General features: G+C 40.7%; 1 protein-coding gene and 1 pseudogene across 1 annotated transcript in view; one reads left to right on the top strand and one right to left on the bottom strand.

The window, feature by feature from the left end:
* The first annotated feature begins 2,817 nt into the window (after positions 1 to 2,817).
* Positions 2,818 to 4,176, top strand: LOC147375459 (isocitrate dehydrogenase [NADP] cytoplasmic pseudogene; annotated as a pseudogene).
* Positions 4,177 to 7,637: 3,461 nt separating this feature from the next.
* Positions 7,638 to 16,016, bottom strand: part of FGGY (FGGY carbohydrate kinase domain containing) — a 532,748-nt gene continuing 524,369 nt past the window's right edge. The window contains exon 18 of the transcript XR_015160120.1: positions 7,638 to 8,480. The gene's annotated coding sequence lies outside the window, so the exon portion shown is untranslated. The remainder of the gene's footprint in view (positions 8,481 to 16,016) is intronic.

The raw sequence follows: 16,016 nt of genomic DNA, 5'->3' as shown, positions 1-16,016 counted from the left end.
TAACTTGCTGAAGGTCATATGGCTACTAAGTGGCAGCCTGTGCGTGTGTATCCTAAGTCACTTCAATCTTGTCCAACTCTGCAACCATATGAACCATAGGTAGCCTGCCAGACTCCTCTGTCCCTGGGATTCTCCAGGCAAGAATACTGGAGTGGGTTGCCATTTCCTCTTCCAGGACTAAATGGCAGACCTAAAATTCAAATTCAGGCCTTCTAGTGCCACTTCTATTTCTTTATACTAAAATGGTTGTCCTGTCCTTACACTTTACTTACATGACCAGCCTTATATTTTTGACAATGTGAGCCTTGTAAATGATTATGACTTCCATATTTAATTTGGTTGTTAGGAAATTCTATCAAATATTAAGCCCCCATTGCTAATTGTGCAGGATTTTGTGGCTTGCATATCTCAGTGGCCTTACCTACCTTTTGCCTTGTTATTTAAAATCTTTTCATATTACATGTCTTTTTTGAAGAGGTAAAGGATAAACAAATGAGTAAATGAGTAGCTAGTATCTGAATAACCTTGGGGATCTGTGCTTGATTAGCCTTTCCCCTAATACAGACCATCACCGTATAGGGACTGCTAATGTTGACCTCCATTCTCAAACACACACATCTGTTAACTTTGTGGTAGAGTTGGCTTTATTATCACAGCCTTTTTCAACGTTGTATTCCTAGCAACCACTACCCATCAATTAATATTGACAGCGGAGTTGAAACCTATTTGCTATGCCTGGTGTAATACGACCAGTAAATCAACCAATGTCTGTTTAATCGCAGACATCCTGAGAGCCTTTTATTAAGCTCACTGTATGTGATGCACGTCATTATAGTCTGACTGCTTCCCATGCTTCAGATACTTTAGTAAAAGGCAGTATATGCAATATATGAGTGCACTCCTTCTCCAAATAATTAAGTTTTCTTCTTTAGACTCAAGTATGTGGCATGATTCCAACGATATCTCAAGTGGTTATTTTAAGAAGTTGCTTGCTGTTTGTTTTTTTTATCATCCTAGATAAAGGCCTCTTTGGCCTTATTAATAGAGTTAGCGTTGTTAAAGCTGCCGGGTCACAATAACATTATCTCACATCCTGAAGCAGCACGACAACACTATTCAGAAAGGAGTGGAACTCATTTAAGCAATTTGAGACTTGGATTTCATTCAAGTGCATTTAGTGAAAGTTTCAAAGGACTATTATTATGAAGCCTTGCCTGTGAGTTTGTAATGGCACTGGAACAGTATAACAATCAAAATACTACAGATAATAGCAGTTTCTTGGTTAGATAGCATCACCAACTCAGTGGTCATGAATTTGAGCAAACTCTGGGAGATAGTGAAGGACAGAGGAACCTGGCATGCTGCAGTTCATGGGGTTGCAAGGAGTTGGACATGACTTAGCGAATGAAAAACAACAAAAGCAGTTTCTTAGAGTTCCATACATATTGGTAGGTTTTAATGTGTTTTCACCTATGTTATCTCATAATCTCCAAATGAAGCTTTAACAAGGTTCATATTAATGCACATATTTAACTGTAGGTATAAAAACATATAAACAAAAGGAGTTTAAGTCTGTGGAGAATCTACCCACACTCACTGATCAGCATCATTAATATGTTCTTTAATCAAACCATTCACCTTCTACTCTGTTGTGTGAAACAGGTTCACTGACCTGTGACCTTTGATCATGAGAAATGATTCTTTTACCCCAGTGAAAGCCTGAGCACTTTTTCTTTCTCCTCCAAGTCCAGTTTATGAAACTTTGACATTGACACAGATGTGGCTATTTCTGATTCAGTTATAGTCTGTTCTTTCATGTGTTTGAGGACTAAAACTAAGAAAATGTTCAGGATTCTGACACCTTCCAATGTAGAATCTTCCTGGTAGCTCTTCTTTCCATGTTCGTACTATTCCTCCATTTGTTTCAAAGATGAACAATGGACATTTGATGATGTTTTCACATTTAAAAATTGCTTTCTCTTGTAACACTTCATTATTTTTCCATATCACCCTGTGTAGTGGACATCAAGGTTCATACTTTACCAATGAAGATATTAATGCTCTGGCATTCAGAGCTAGATCAGGTGTGGGAGAGTCAGCTGAGCCAATGGTGCCGTAATCATTGGTGTTCATCATTTACTGTTGATTTTAAAATATCTGTTGTTCACCTCTGTGTGTACCACACAATACCAGACATGCGGAGCAATACACAGATACACAGAACACTTTGGGACATGTCCTCCAAGCCCCAGGAGTAACTTACTTGTGAGGGAAGACCTCCCGGTCTTTCCAAGTGCTGCTTTTTCTGCCTGGAAGTTTCTTCCTAACTCTTTTTAACTCTTCTTAATTTCTCTAAAACTCATGAATTAAGCAGTAGGTCTGTATTTCCTGCTGTATTCCTGTCACTAGTGCTCTGTACATGGTAAACGCTCCATCAGTATTTGCTGACTTAATAGGGCATATCTTGTCTCATTCTGTCCCTGCAGTAATTTTACTTCCTTGCTGCCCTGTTGTAACTACAGCTCACATTTCTCTTGCTTTGGAGTCCTACTGCCATTTCTGCTTCTGATTCTGAAATAAACTCCAGAAAACAGGTGATACAGAAGGTCTCAAAAGTCTTTTCTCAAAAGTTCATCATGTTATTTGGCTTGGGCCCACTGTCAAGCCAAAACAGAAAGAAGTGATCAGGACAATACTAAGAACTAAACACAAAACCTGGGGGTTTCTGCCGAGGCACCGTGAGAATCCGGAACAGTTGGGGTCCAGCCCGGATTGCTAAAGTGGACTGTGTGCTCCCGGGTCATGGCCAATGTAGCTTTCCCGCAGGAGATAAGCTGAGTCTGCAAGATTGAGAGGGGTTGGGGTGATTAGAAATTGTAAAGAGGTCTACTGAAGTCAAAATGTCTCAAAAAATCCAAGGCGGGTCTGTGGTAGAGATGCAAGAAGATGAAATGACATGAATCATTTGGGAGTTGATTAAAGAGAAACTCATTTTTCCCTATGTGGAACTGGATCAGCACAGCTACAATTTAGGCATAGAGAATCACCATGCCACCAATGACTAGGTCACCGAGGACGCTGCAGAAGCTATAAAGAAGTACAACGTTGGTGTCAAGTATGCCACCATCACCCCCGATGAGAAGAGAGTGGAGAAGTTCAAGTTGAAACAAACGTGGAAATCTCCAAATGGCACCATCTGAATTATCTTGGGTGGCACTGTCTTCAGGGAAGCTATTATCTGGAAAAATATGCCCTGGCTTGTGAGTGGATGGGTAAAACCCATTATCATGGGTCGTCATGCTTACGGGGATCAATATAGAGCAACCAATTTTGTTGTGCCGGGGCCTGGAAAAGTAGAGACGTCCTACATGCCAAGTGATGGATCCCCCAAAACGGTATACCTAGTATATAACTTCAGAGAGTGGTGGTGTTGCCATGGGGATGTACAATCAAGATAAGTCAATAGAAGATTTTGCATACAGTTCTTTCCAGATGGCTTTGTCTAAGAATTGGCCTTTGTATCGGAGCACCAAAAACACTATTCTGAAGAAATACAATGGACGTTTTAAAGACATCTTTCAGGAGATACATGACAAGCAGTACAAATCTGAATTTAAAGCTCAGAATATCTGGTATGAGCACAGGCTCATTGATGACATGGTGGCCCAAGCTATGAAATCGGAGGGGGGCTTCATTTGGGCCTGTAAGAACTATGATGGGGACGTGCAGTTGGACTCCATGGTCCAAGGTTATGGCTCTCTCAGCATGATGACTAGTGTGCTGGTTTGTCAAGATGGCAAGACAGTAGAAGCAGAGGCTGCCCACGGGACTGTAACCCGTCACTACCAAATGTACCAGAAAGGACAGGAGACATCCACCAATCCCATTGCTTCCATTTTTGCCTGGACCAGAGACTTAGCCCACAGAGCTAAGCTTGATAACAGTAAAGAGCTCAGCTTTTTTGCAAAGGCTTTGGAAGAAGTCTGTATTGAGATCATTGAGGCTGGCTTCATGACCAAGGACTTAGCTGCATGTATTAAAGGTTTACCCAACATGCAACGTTCTGACTACTTGAAATTTTTGAGTTCATGGATAAACTCGGAGAGAACCTGCAGTTAAAACTAGCCCAGGCCAAACTTTAAGGTCATTTCTTGTCTTTGGAGGATTTTTTTTTTTTTTTTTTCTGGTAACTAGGGTTTACATTTTTCTCTATAACTCTCATGGGTAAAGGCAAAATCAATTTTGTAATTTGTTTAGAAGCCAGAATTTATCTTTTCTATAAGTTTACAGCCTTTTTCTTATGCATACAGTTATGCCACCTTTGTGAACGTGGCCGGGGACTTTTTTTTAAATTTTATTTTCTACTAATAGCCTAGGAACTACTTTTAATGTCCACTTGTACTCACTGTCACTTTTTCTCATGTGCTGAGATCAATGACCAAAATGAACAGTGCTCAAAAGGATAAACTATAGCCACGGTATTATTCCCTGAAATTGTATAAGGTAGAGATTCATTCCTTTTCCCGCTTTCCATGGCCTGGGGCCCTGGGTCATTCTAATGTAACAGATATCTCATTATTTGCAGTAGAAGCTGTATGTTAGACTTGCACATGATTTGAAATGAAGAGCATGGCCGTAACTAAAACCTGTTGAAGACTCATCTTTGTAAAGAGCTCTAGTTGAATCTTTTAAAAATACTAAATATTTTTTAGCTCCTTGGAGAATCCAGAAGAAATACTACCTGGGGGTGGGGGAGGGTGGCTGGTATTTGTGTCCTCCTCCTGACCTTGTGTGGCCTAAGTATTATGCGACCTTGAACAGCGTGTTTCATCCAAGTGCAATAATACAAGCTGCACCTTTTTTTTTGGACATCTGCTGGTCTCTTTTATTTCCTTTATGTAAATGTGATTTTTCAGAAGTTGATTGTAAACACTATTCTAGTCCTGTTCTTCATCTAAACTATCGATTTTAATTAAAATTCAGTGCTAATGAAAAAAACAAACACAAAACCTGATAAAATTCACCAGTTTAGTAAAAAATTAGCCCGTTTCTAACTTTTTTTTTTTACTAGAAATAGTAGAATCATCAATCATACAGTTGCAAATCCAGATTTTCAGTTACATTAATTGGTAAAGCTCAGTATATAATATCTATGACTCAGTTAGAAGAAATGTATTGCTTTCAAAATAAGTAAAACAAATTTTAAAGGTTTAACAAGAGGAAATATCGTAACTCCATGATAATGTTCTGATGTTGTTACATAGATGTAATCTAAGAATTACCATGTACATGTTTAATTCTATGAAACTTGTTTTCATCATTATCTTCTATTCAAACATCTCTAGATATCTGGCATGAGCACTGGGGATGGTGTATTGTGTGTACTCAGAAAACATTCTTGAAATGAATGAATACATATACCATGACTGATCCTTGACAAGAAATTTACGGTATAGAAAGTGGACCATTTTTCAGCAATTATTCCATTGGAACCTCATAACAGCCTAGTGGTTTGGATAGAGGGATAACTATGAACTCTATCTTAAAAATAAAAGAAGAACAATTCAGAAGGACTAATTGATTTGTCTGAGTTCACACATAGTATGTAATAGAGCTGTCTTTTAAATCCAAGTTTTGGTGCTGATGCTTTTCTGACTTGACCTTCAAACTTAAGTTTATGTATGGTATGCTGCTGCTGCTGCTAAGTCACTTCAGTCGTCTGACTCTGTGTGACCCCATAGAAGACAGCCCACCAGGCTCCCCCGTCCCTGGGATTCTCCAGGCAAGAACACTGGAGTGGGTTGCCATTTCCTTCTCCAATGCATGAAAGTGAAAAGTGAAAGTGAAGTTGCTCAGTCGTGTCTGACCCTCAGCTATCCCATGGACTGCAGCCCACCAGTCTCCTCCATCCATGGGATTTTCCAGGCAAGAGTACTGGAGTGGGGTGCCATTGTTATGCATGGCATAAGGACTGAGAATTCTTTAACAAGTCAACTGGCACTCTATATATTTGTAAAATGTCAAAATAAAATGTTCTAATTTTTAAAAATTAGAATCATTAATCTAAATAAACACAGAGACTATTAAAATAAATTTAGAATCTGCAAATAATTGAACACATTGTCTTAGGACTAAAATGGGAGGAAACCACAGGTGTGTGGAATAAAAACAATCATGCTGTTAGCGAAATGTCAGCATCTCTTGGTCTGAAGGACTAAGTAATTATCACAAGAGGAAAGGAAAAATAAACTGTAATTAAGCAATGACTGTAATGGTGTTCTTCTGGTGATAATTGTTTGTCTTTATTGCATTCCAGCAATTCTACTCTATAGATGATATAGAACCTACCATTTTCATTTCAATAGTTACATTTGATCCATGCATTTTTAAATCTATGATTTTAATAAACAAATTGCTTTCTTAAGGTATTTTAAGCTTAGTAAACCTTTACTTTTACATAAGGCACAATGAACATTTTAAATAACCAGTACCCTGTTATTTAACAAAAACAACAGACCATTGTTAATTCATTTGGCCCAACAATCAACAAACATTAACAACTCTGCAGTAATTAGAGCTTTTCAGAGAAACAGAGCAACGTCAGGAGCTCTGTGTTGCTGAAATCCTCAGGCTGAGGCTCGTAGTGGTGCCAGAGAGAAAATTCTAGACTCGAGTAGTAGGATAGCCTTCTTATTTCTTTGTTCATTAAAAAAATATATATCTATATTGTAACGGCCCTCACTTCAAAAAATATCTTCAATTTGTAAAAGTACAGATATAATAAACTATCCAAGCAGTCACTATAATCAACCAATCAGTAAAAGAGGAGAGGAGAAATTATTTTATCAAGAATTCGCAGGAAAATACAACTGGGTGTGTATCATATGTGGTCCTGAACTTCATAGCAACTGAGCAACAGAAGGAAACACTATTCTTACTATTTAGCAGAGCCTGGAGTTCTGTGAAGCACTGGATATAAGTCTGTTCATAGAAAAGGCTTTACATAGACAATGTAAATGAGAGCACACTTTACAACTAAAGCATACAGGTATCCCTCATATGACTGCATTTCATAGATATGGCCTTGGTGAAATCCAAAACAAACTGGAAAGAGAAGACTGTGGCGTGGACCACAGTGATATGGCTTCCTGGAATGGGTGCCAGCAGAGACAAGCTTATAGGAGAGAGGGCAAGGAGAGCCGAGGCGGTTGGGGGTGGTTCCCACTTCACACAGGCGTACATTTCTATGTGAACCAGGATGCATCTCCCTCCCTATTTAAAGCCCTTCAATGATAACCCATTGCATTCATGACAAAACCTGAAATTCTCATCATGGCCTTCGAGGCCATACATGATTCAGCCTCTGCCCATTTACAGTTACATTTCCCTTGGATCTCTTTGCTCTCACCATGATGGATCTCTTCCACTTCTGCAAATGCAAGAGCTCTTCCTACACAGTATTTCTTCAGAGGCTGCTCCTGCCTGAAATGCTCTCTCTCCTTGCCCTTTTTGTCTGGCTAATTCTTGTTCATTTATAAGATTTTGGCTTATGTATTCCTGCTACAAAGAAGATCACACTGGCCACTGCCTTGCCTCATTTATAGTAAATAACACCTGCTGCTGCTGCTGCTAAGTCGCTTCAGTCATGTCTGACTCTGTGAGACCCCATAGACGGCAGCCCACCAGGCTCCCCTGTCCCTGGGATTCTCCAGGCAAGAACACTGGAGTGGGTTGCCATTTTCTTCTCCAATGCATGAAAGTGAAAAGTGAAAGTGAAGTCGCTCAGTTGTATCCGACCCTCAGCGACCCCATGGACTGCAGCCTACCAGGCTCCCCCATCCATGGGATTTTCCAGGCAAGAGTACTGGAGTGGGGTGCCATTGCCTTCTCCATAACTCCTGTCTATTGTGAGAAAACATCAGACAAACCCAAACTAAGGGATTTCATACAAGCTACCTAATCTTTAATTTTCAAGTCTCAAGGTCATTAAAAAAAAGAAGTCTGAGAAACTGGCACAGATTGGAGGAGAGTACGAAGACATTGCTGACTAAATGCAATGTTTTGTCCTATGTGGAATCCTGGAACAAAAATATTAGCGGAAAAGCTGGTGAAATCTATTAAAATCTGTAGCTCAGTTAGGAGTATTGCACCAATGTTAATACTTAGTGATAAACATTCTATGGTTATGTTAGATGTTAACATTAGGGTAGATGGGGGAAGCATATACTGGTACTCTGCATTACTTGCAACTGTTCTGTAAAACTATTTCAAAATGAGAAGCTAAAAATATCTTCTTCCACAGAACTCCATCAGCAGGAATCATCTCGGCAGTATATCCATTCCTAGAATGCTGTTATCCAGATATGCTGGATAAGACTTTGGTTTCCAGAGCCTGGGGGTATATTTAATTCCTGTCCTGGCCACTCATGAGCTATGTTATGAACAAGTTTCTTAAGTATTCCATGTTTCAATGTTCTCATCTGTAAAAGAGAAGATAGGTGGTTATGAGAATGGCAGGGTTTAATATGTATAAAACACAAATAACAGTGGAGGGTTAGTTATCATTGATTTAATTCCCATTCAATATATCATTGTTGAATGATTGAAGAATGAATGATGCAAGGTTTTTGCTAAGAGGGAGTTGCGATTCAATTAAAGTCAGAGAGAGTTTGGAGAAGAAGCTGAGGGCGCAAAGTGGAGGCTCCATGAGGCACAGTGGAGGGGTTGGCATAAAGATGGCACAAATATAAGAATAATTTGTGGGGGGTAGGGCGGTGAAACAAGGAGCAATACTGATATGGAAGTGTGTCTGAGTGCCCTGAATTCTGATTAACAGTGAGGAGCGAGTAGTCTCTCTAGGGCATGCTGCCTTAGGTAGGTTCTTCTCTTGAACCCCACTCTGCATTTGCAGGAGGCTATCCCCTGCAGGCTGCATTTCTCAGCCTTCCATTTCTGCTGGTTTCCAGCTCAATACGGTCAATTGGGCTTCCCAGGTAGCTCTGTTGGTAAAGAATCTGCCTGCAATGCAGGAGACCCCAGTTCAATTTTTGGGTCAGTAAAATCCACTGGAGAAGGGATAGGCTACCCACTCCAGTATTCTTGGGCTTCGCTTGTATTCTTGGGCTTCCCTTGTAGCTCAGCTGGTAAAGAATCCACCTGCAAAGTGGGAAACCTGGGTTCGATCCCTGCGTTGGGAAGATGCCTTGGAGAAGGGAAAGGCTAGCCACTCCAGTATTCTGGCCTGGAGAATTCCATGCACTGTACTGGACTGTATCAGTCATGGGGTCTCAAAGAGTCGGACACGACTGAGTCACTTTCACTTCACTTTCACAGTCAATAGGAGGCAATGTTGAGATGCTGCAGAGTGGGAGACTGGAGTCCCTGGCTAGGGCAATGACTCCAGCAGCAGTGACATTTCGCCCATGAACAGTCCTGCCATGGCCTCAGTTTTTGCCCAGGGGCCAGTCATGTCACCACCTCCTCTGTCCCTGTAACTTAAGAGTCTTAATGGCTCCTTCTGTGGTATTCTCACAGAATAACTCCTTCTGTGAGTTATTCTCTGGGTTGCCTCCCTGTCCTCTGTTTGGCTGTCAGTCCCTCCATTACCCGTGTAACTTATTCCCAGTTTTGAAACTGCTGTTTAATGAATGCTCAGGTGGTTTCTGTTTCCTGGTTAGATTCTGACAAAAACAAAGGTCGTGGTGAAATTCCCTGTTTTCCAGATGGACTGAAACTCTGGGGCACGGTTTCCCAGCGCTCCATGGCTTGTTATCCTAATTATCTGTGACAGTCAGTGTGCTGTGAAGTATCCTGGGCTTCAGGGATTGTGAAGTTCAGAAGAAGGTGGTGTTTCTGGGAGTCAGTGTAGGATTACTGAAGCACCACTGCTTTCCAGACAGTCCCAGACAGGTAAGAAACATCTGATGGGAGGAGGAAGTGTTAGAATCCCAGTGACACACAGCCAACCCCAGTGATGGGTCAACAGGGTTTATATGGGCAAAAGAGCCCCCCTGATTAGAAGTATGCTCAAGTACTGGAGTCAGAGAAGGGGCATCCATACCATTCCAGGTGCTTTAAATAAACCTGACTTGGCCACGCTGGTACTTCATGCACAAAGATGCTACGATCATTAGCATTGTGTCTCCAGCATTTGTTTAGACAGCCTCTCACATGTGTTCTTGTTCTCTTTCTCCTCATTTGGGCTCCATTTCCCACACTTATTCCTCACTTTGCCCTTGGGAAGGGCAACCTGGCTTGGCTGGCTGCCCTACCTTGACCTTGGTGTCCCTTCCAGGACATCATTCTGGAATTTGTCTCTCAGCTCCTCATACCCCCACCACAGTGATGAAGGACCCTCCTTCCATACATTCACTTAGGACCTCACCAGGGTCTTCCTTTCATTTCAATTAAAAATAGGAAACCAAATGAAAGATGGGTGTGAGGGTTGATGATGAGGTTGGCAGCAATGGTCAGGTTAGAATAATGGAACGAGAGATGGGGGCAAGCAGTTAGCTAGGGAGCTGTTAAATGTAGTTAGAACCTGGACTCTGAGAGTGGAAGAAGTGAAGATGTATGGGAACTCCAAGAGATTTCTTTAGAGAGAGAGATAATGATAGTAATAATATTTAATAATGAAGACACAGCTTTCAGAGTATCTGATCCCTTCCTTTTGGCCTCAGTTGGATGGTTCTGTAAACATCCTTGCCTATCTGAGACAGTAGCAGTGACAGGTAGGGTTTTTAGGGTGAGGGGGTTTCTCATTCCTATGGAAAGGGTGTTGCAAAAGCAGTTTTATGAGAAGTCTGTTAGTTCCTCCTTTCCACCAAATTGAGTCCTCAAAGAAATTCCTATATAGACATTCTCAGTTCTCTACTGAAAGAGGCACTTTATGGCTATTAAATATTGATCATGGCACTTAAAATCTAGAAAACAGTATCATTAGTTGGTGATTTAGTTAGAGAGTGCAACCACCTACACTCCCATGCAAGCCAGGCTCATAAATGCCTTCTTCTCGTCACCTCTAAAGGTAAGCCTGATTGTGTTCACATCCCCAGAGGTGACTCTTTGATGAAAAATAATGAAAACATTTGTCACCACAGGCTGAGACTGAGAAGTTACCTGCTCAGCCTAGATAGCAACTTATTTTTAGCCAGGAATCCAGGAAGACAATGTATCTGGAGTGTGATATTGTGAGCAATATGGGTTTTGCGTGGATGAAGACCTACTTTGAGTACTGGCTTCACTATTTACCGGCTGTGTGACTATTGGTAATTTATTTAACTTCCCTGTGCTTCATTCTATCACAAAAATCAGGATAATAATGCATCCCTTATAGTGCTTTCTAAAGGATTAAATGAGTAATAATACTGGATCTAGCATAGCTGGTATTTAGTGGCTTGTTATTGCTAGTGATGGTGTTTTTAAGTGTATTTCCTGAAGGACAGGCTCTCTCATTCCTGTTCCATAGAGCCCTCTCCTAGAGATAAAATGAAGTTAGATTGTGATGGTTCTTTTTTGGGGGAGCCACACAGCGTGGAATGTGGGATGTCAGTTCCCTGCCAGGGATCGAACCCATGACTCCAACATTGAAAGCTCAGAGTATTAACCACTTGAATGCCAGGAAAGTCCATTCCAATGGTTCTTAGTGACAGCTGCACTTTAGAATTACTTGGCAGAGATTTTCAAATATACCAATGCCAGGCCACATCTCAGAACAATTCAGTCAGAATGTCTGACTGGTAAAATCTGGTAAATGTAAAAACTGGTAAAATGTCTGGAGGTAAAATCCAAACAGGTTCTTCTAACATGCAATTGGGAGTGAGAATCACCAGCTTAGAGGAACCATGGATCTGAAGTTGGATGGCATGATGGTTAATTTTGTGTGTCAACTTGACAAGGGCCATGGTGGGGGTGGTCCACATATTTGATTAAATGTTATTTCTATGCATGTCTGTGGGGATATTTCTGGATAAGATTAGCATTTGAATCTAATAGACTACGAAAGGCAGATTACCATCCCCAATGTGGGTGAGCATCATCCAGTCTTTTCAGGAAGTGAAGAGAACCAAAAGGTGGAGGGAGAATTCTCTCTAATTATATAAGCTGGGACATCGCCTTCTGCCCTTAGGCTGGGATTTTTACCATTGGCTCTTTCTGGTCTTTTTGGCCGTTGAACTTGACTATACCACCGGATTTCCTGGGTCTCCAGTTTACAGACAGCAGATTGTGGGATTTCTTAGCTTCCATAATTTTGTGATCCAATTCTTTATAACAAAGTACAAAGTATATATACACGGCTCCCCTGGTGGCTCAGTGGTAAAGAATCCACCTGCCAGTGCAGGAGACATGGGTTCAATCCCTGGGTTGGGAAGATTCCCCTCGAGCAGGAACTGGCAATCCACTCCAGTACCCTTGTCTGGAAAATCCCATGGACAAAGGAGCATGGCAGGCAGAAGAGTCAATGGGGTCGCAAAAGAGTCAGACACAATTTAGTAACCTAACAACAGTATATATATGTGTGTGTGTGTGTATGTGTGTGTGTGTCTATTCTGTTTCTCTGGAGTACTCTAATACAGACAACAGTCTTACAATCCTTTGTGTTCTACAGATTTGAGAAGACTAGTATTCGTCCTCTCTTATGAGCAATATGAACCTTCATTTTCCTAAAAGAGACAATTTCAGTTTACTATCACCTTATATTCAGATCAACCCACTCCAGTATTCTTGCCTGGAGAATCCCATGGACAGAGGAGCCTGGTGGGCTACAGTCCACAGGGTCGCAAAGAGTTGGACACGACTGAGTGACTTCACTTTATATTCAGATCTAGGGTGGAAGGATTTTGCTGAATCTATTTGCATAAATATGATTTTATTAGCAGTATGTTGCAGAGTTATCCAGTGGATAAATGTAAATTAAGTCATGTTTATATTTAGGGACTACTCCTGCTTGGAGAATCCCAGGGACGGAGGAACCTGGTGGGCTGCCATCTATGGGGTCTCACAGAGTTGGACACGACTGAAGCAACTTAGCAGCAGCAGCAGCATGGATGTTTACATATTGATATATACCTATTTATCCATTATAGTTGTTTCTTTTTTTGATGCAATAATTGCCATATTTGGCCAGTAGAAACACTTCAAGTTGGCTCTAGTGTTATTTTAATATGACCCAATAGTCTTTGATAATACTTATCCAGTGTAAGATATTATCATTATTAGTTATTTTTATTGGTACATAGACTATAAATACTTGAAATGAGAGCTGGGATTAAAGCATGAGAAACAATAATTTTTAGAACACTGAATTGAGTACAAACACAAAAGCTTGCAAGGAGAGTAAAATAATAAGGAAAGGTTTAAAAGGGTAACACATTGTTATCTCATTCTACATTTACAATCATAAAGATGTTTTTTTTCTTAACCACTTCCTCACCAACTTAATCACCTTTATAACAAAGTCAACATTGTATATATTTCTGGTAGATTTCATAAGCTGCCAGAAGTTTCCTGGCAATACCTTGTATTAAAAAGAGCAGGTGATACCAAGGCCAAGTATATGTTCCTGATATAAATAGCAGGAAGTCTATGAAGTGTTTGTTTTAAGAAGAGTAGGTTTGAAACATATGCTTGAATATATAGAAGCACAATACATTCTCCAGTGCAGTATAACACCTGTGTAGAACAGCTAAGCCATATGTTTCAGAAATTATACTTTGAAAATTACTATGTAGATGTCAAAAAGGAAAATGCACATTTACAAAAAACTAAACACGTTTGCTATTAACACAACTCAACTGTATGTTTTCTTCAAATCCTTTTTAAATGCAACAAGTTTTTAAAAATCTAAGATATGCCAAAACTTCTTCTAAAACCATTAACATACAATAAGCCAAAAATCTAAGAAGTCTATTGTCAAAAAGATGATACTAAAATTTCTATGCAACATTGAGATATAAATCAACTCAGTTTTAATGCAACTCACAAAATGTAGTTATCAGAAACTCCATGTGTCACAAAATAGCTATTGGCAGATATATTTTCCATTGAAATTTTGTTGGTCTCAGGGAAAGAGCTTTCTACTCTTTTTAGCTGAAGATCTAACACTGTGTTAAGGTTGTTCATGTTGTAGGTATGGTTTAGGGTTAGGGTGTGCACAGGAAAGTAAGGTAAGAGTGGGATGTCTCTCAGGCTGCTGTGTGCGACTGGAGAGTTTCCTACCTGGAATATATCATAGAGCAGAGGAAGACTTAAAGTTGGAATAAATGGAAATACTAAGTTTGATAATATTACCAAAAAAGGCAGCATTGTATCTTCAGCTGTATTTAACACTAGCTGCTACCCTAATGATTTGATCTATGCTGCACTAAGAGCTAAAATTTAACTGAAAGGATAATTTGATTGAATTGAAAGATTTATTATAATGTGCTCCTAAATAAACACACTCTTTGAGCCTATTTTTAATGACTAGTTTGTGCACGCTCAGTCGTTTCAGTCATGTCAGACTCTTTGTGACCCTATGGACTGCAGCCCATCAGGCTCCTCTGTCCACGGGAGTCTCCAGACAAGAGTACCGGAGTGGGCAGCCATGCCCTCCTCCAGGGGATCTTCCTGACCCAGGGATGGGACACGCACATCCAGCTTTGCAGATGGATTCTTTACTGCTGAGGCACAGGGGAAGCCCCAGTGACTAGTTTGCTAAGTCGCTTCAGTCGTGTCCGACTCTGTGCAACCCCAGAGACGGCAGCCCACCCGTCCCTGGGGTTCTCCAGGCAAGAACACTGGAGTGGGTTGCCATTTCCTTCTCCAATGCATGAAAGTGAAAAGTGAAAGGGAAGTCGCTCAGTCCTGTCCGACTCTTAGCGACCCCACGGACTGCAGCCCACCAGGCTCCTCTGTCCATGGGATTTTCCAGGCAGGAGTACTGGAGTGGGGTGCCATTGCCTTCTCCGAGTGACTAGTTTAGACCTTGACAATTAATACTCATTTGTAAGGTAATATTTGATGTAGCAAAGTAGTGAGTATAGTACATTGATACAGTAAAGCAATTTGTTTCTATAATTCGGTTTCTATAATTAGGTAAAATAACCAAATTTCATTTAATAGCTATTAATTTGCTGAATAAATCTCTTATTCACAGATAACATGAAAGAAACATTCATACAACTCAAGGTAAAACATTACAAACTCTTGGTCAGTTTGTATCACTATAGTGGTTCTATATGAGTACAATAAAATGGTCACTACAAAAATGAGATAAGTCTGGAATATGCCTCACAACTTGTCTCTCTCTCTCTCTAGGAGATTCACAGTGCACAGAGGATAAGATTATTCTAGTTTAGTTCAGTTCAGTTCAGTCATTCAGTTGTGTCCGACTCTGCGATCTCACCAACTGCAGCATGCCAGGCTTCCCCGTCCATCACCAACTCCTGGAGCTTGCTCAAACTCATGTCCATCAAGTTGGTGATGCCACCCAACCATCTCATCTTCTGTCATCCCCTTCTCCTCCCGCCTCCAATCTTTCCCAGTATCAGGGTCTTTTCCAGTGTGTCAGTTCTTCATATCAGGTAGCCAAAGTATTAGAGCTTCAGCTTTAGCATCAGTCTGAATTATTCTAAGATATCGTATAATAACAAAGCCTGTTTTAACTGTTTCCCAAAGTTGGTTGTTCCTGGGTCATTTTCCCAAGGAAAACCTTTATTCTGGCAAACCCTGTTGGCTCCTTATACAACAGTCCTTCCCTCCTCCCCTTTTCTAACAGAACAATGATTTCATTGGAACAGCAACATGCCCAGTCCCAATGCATCTTGCGTTCTCTAAGCCAGTCTTGAGAATCCCTAGTGGCAGACCTGTGATGCAGAACCTGGCCAATGAGACCTAAGGAGAAGTCTCCTGAGAGATTCTTCCTTTATCACAAAGTGTGGCATTGCGAACCAGGCCTATTATCCTATTATCCTTTGGATACTGTTCTGTGAAAAATAAGACACCTCTAAAAGTGACAGCCTCTTTCAGTCAGGAAG

The sequence above is a fragment of the Bos grunniens genome, chromosome 3 (genome assembly GCF_055505025.1).
Source record: "Bos grunniens cultivar Pamir isolate PY7600 chromosome 3, Bosgru_T2T1.0, whole genome shotgun sequence".
Lineage (NCBI taxonomy): Eukaryota > Metazoa > Chordata > Mammalia > Artiodactyla > Bovidae > Bos > Bos grunniens.
The sequence above is the reverse complement of the archived record's forward strand: the minus strand, read 5'-3'. Positions and strand labels throughout refer to the sequence as shown.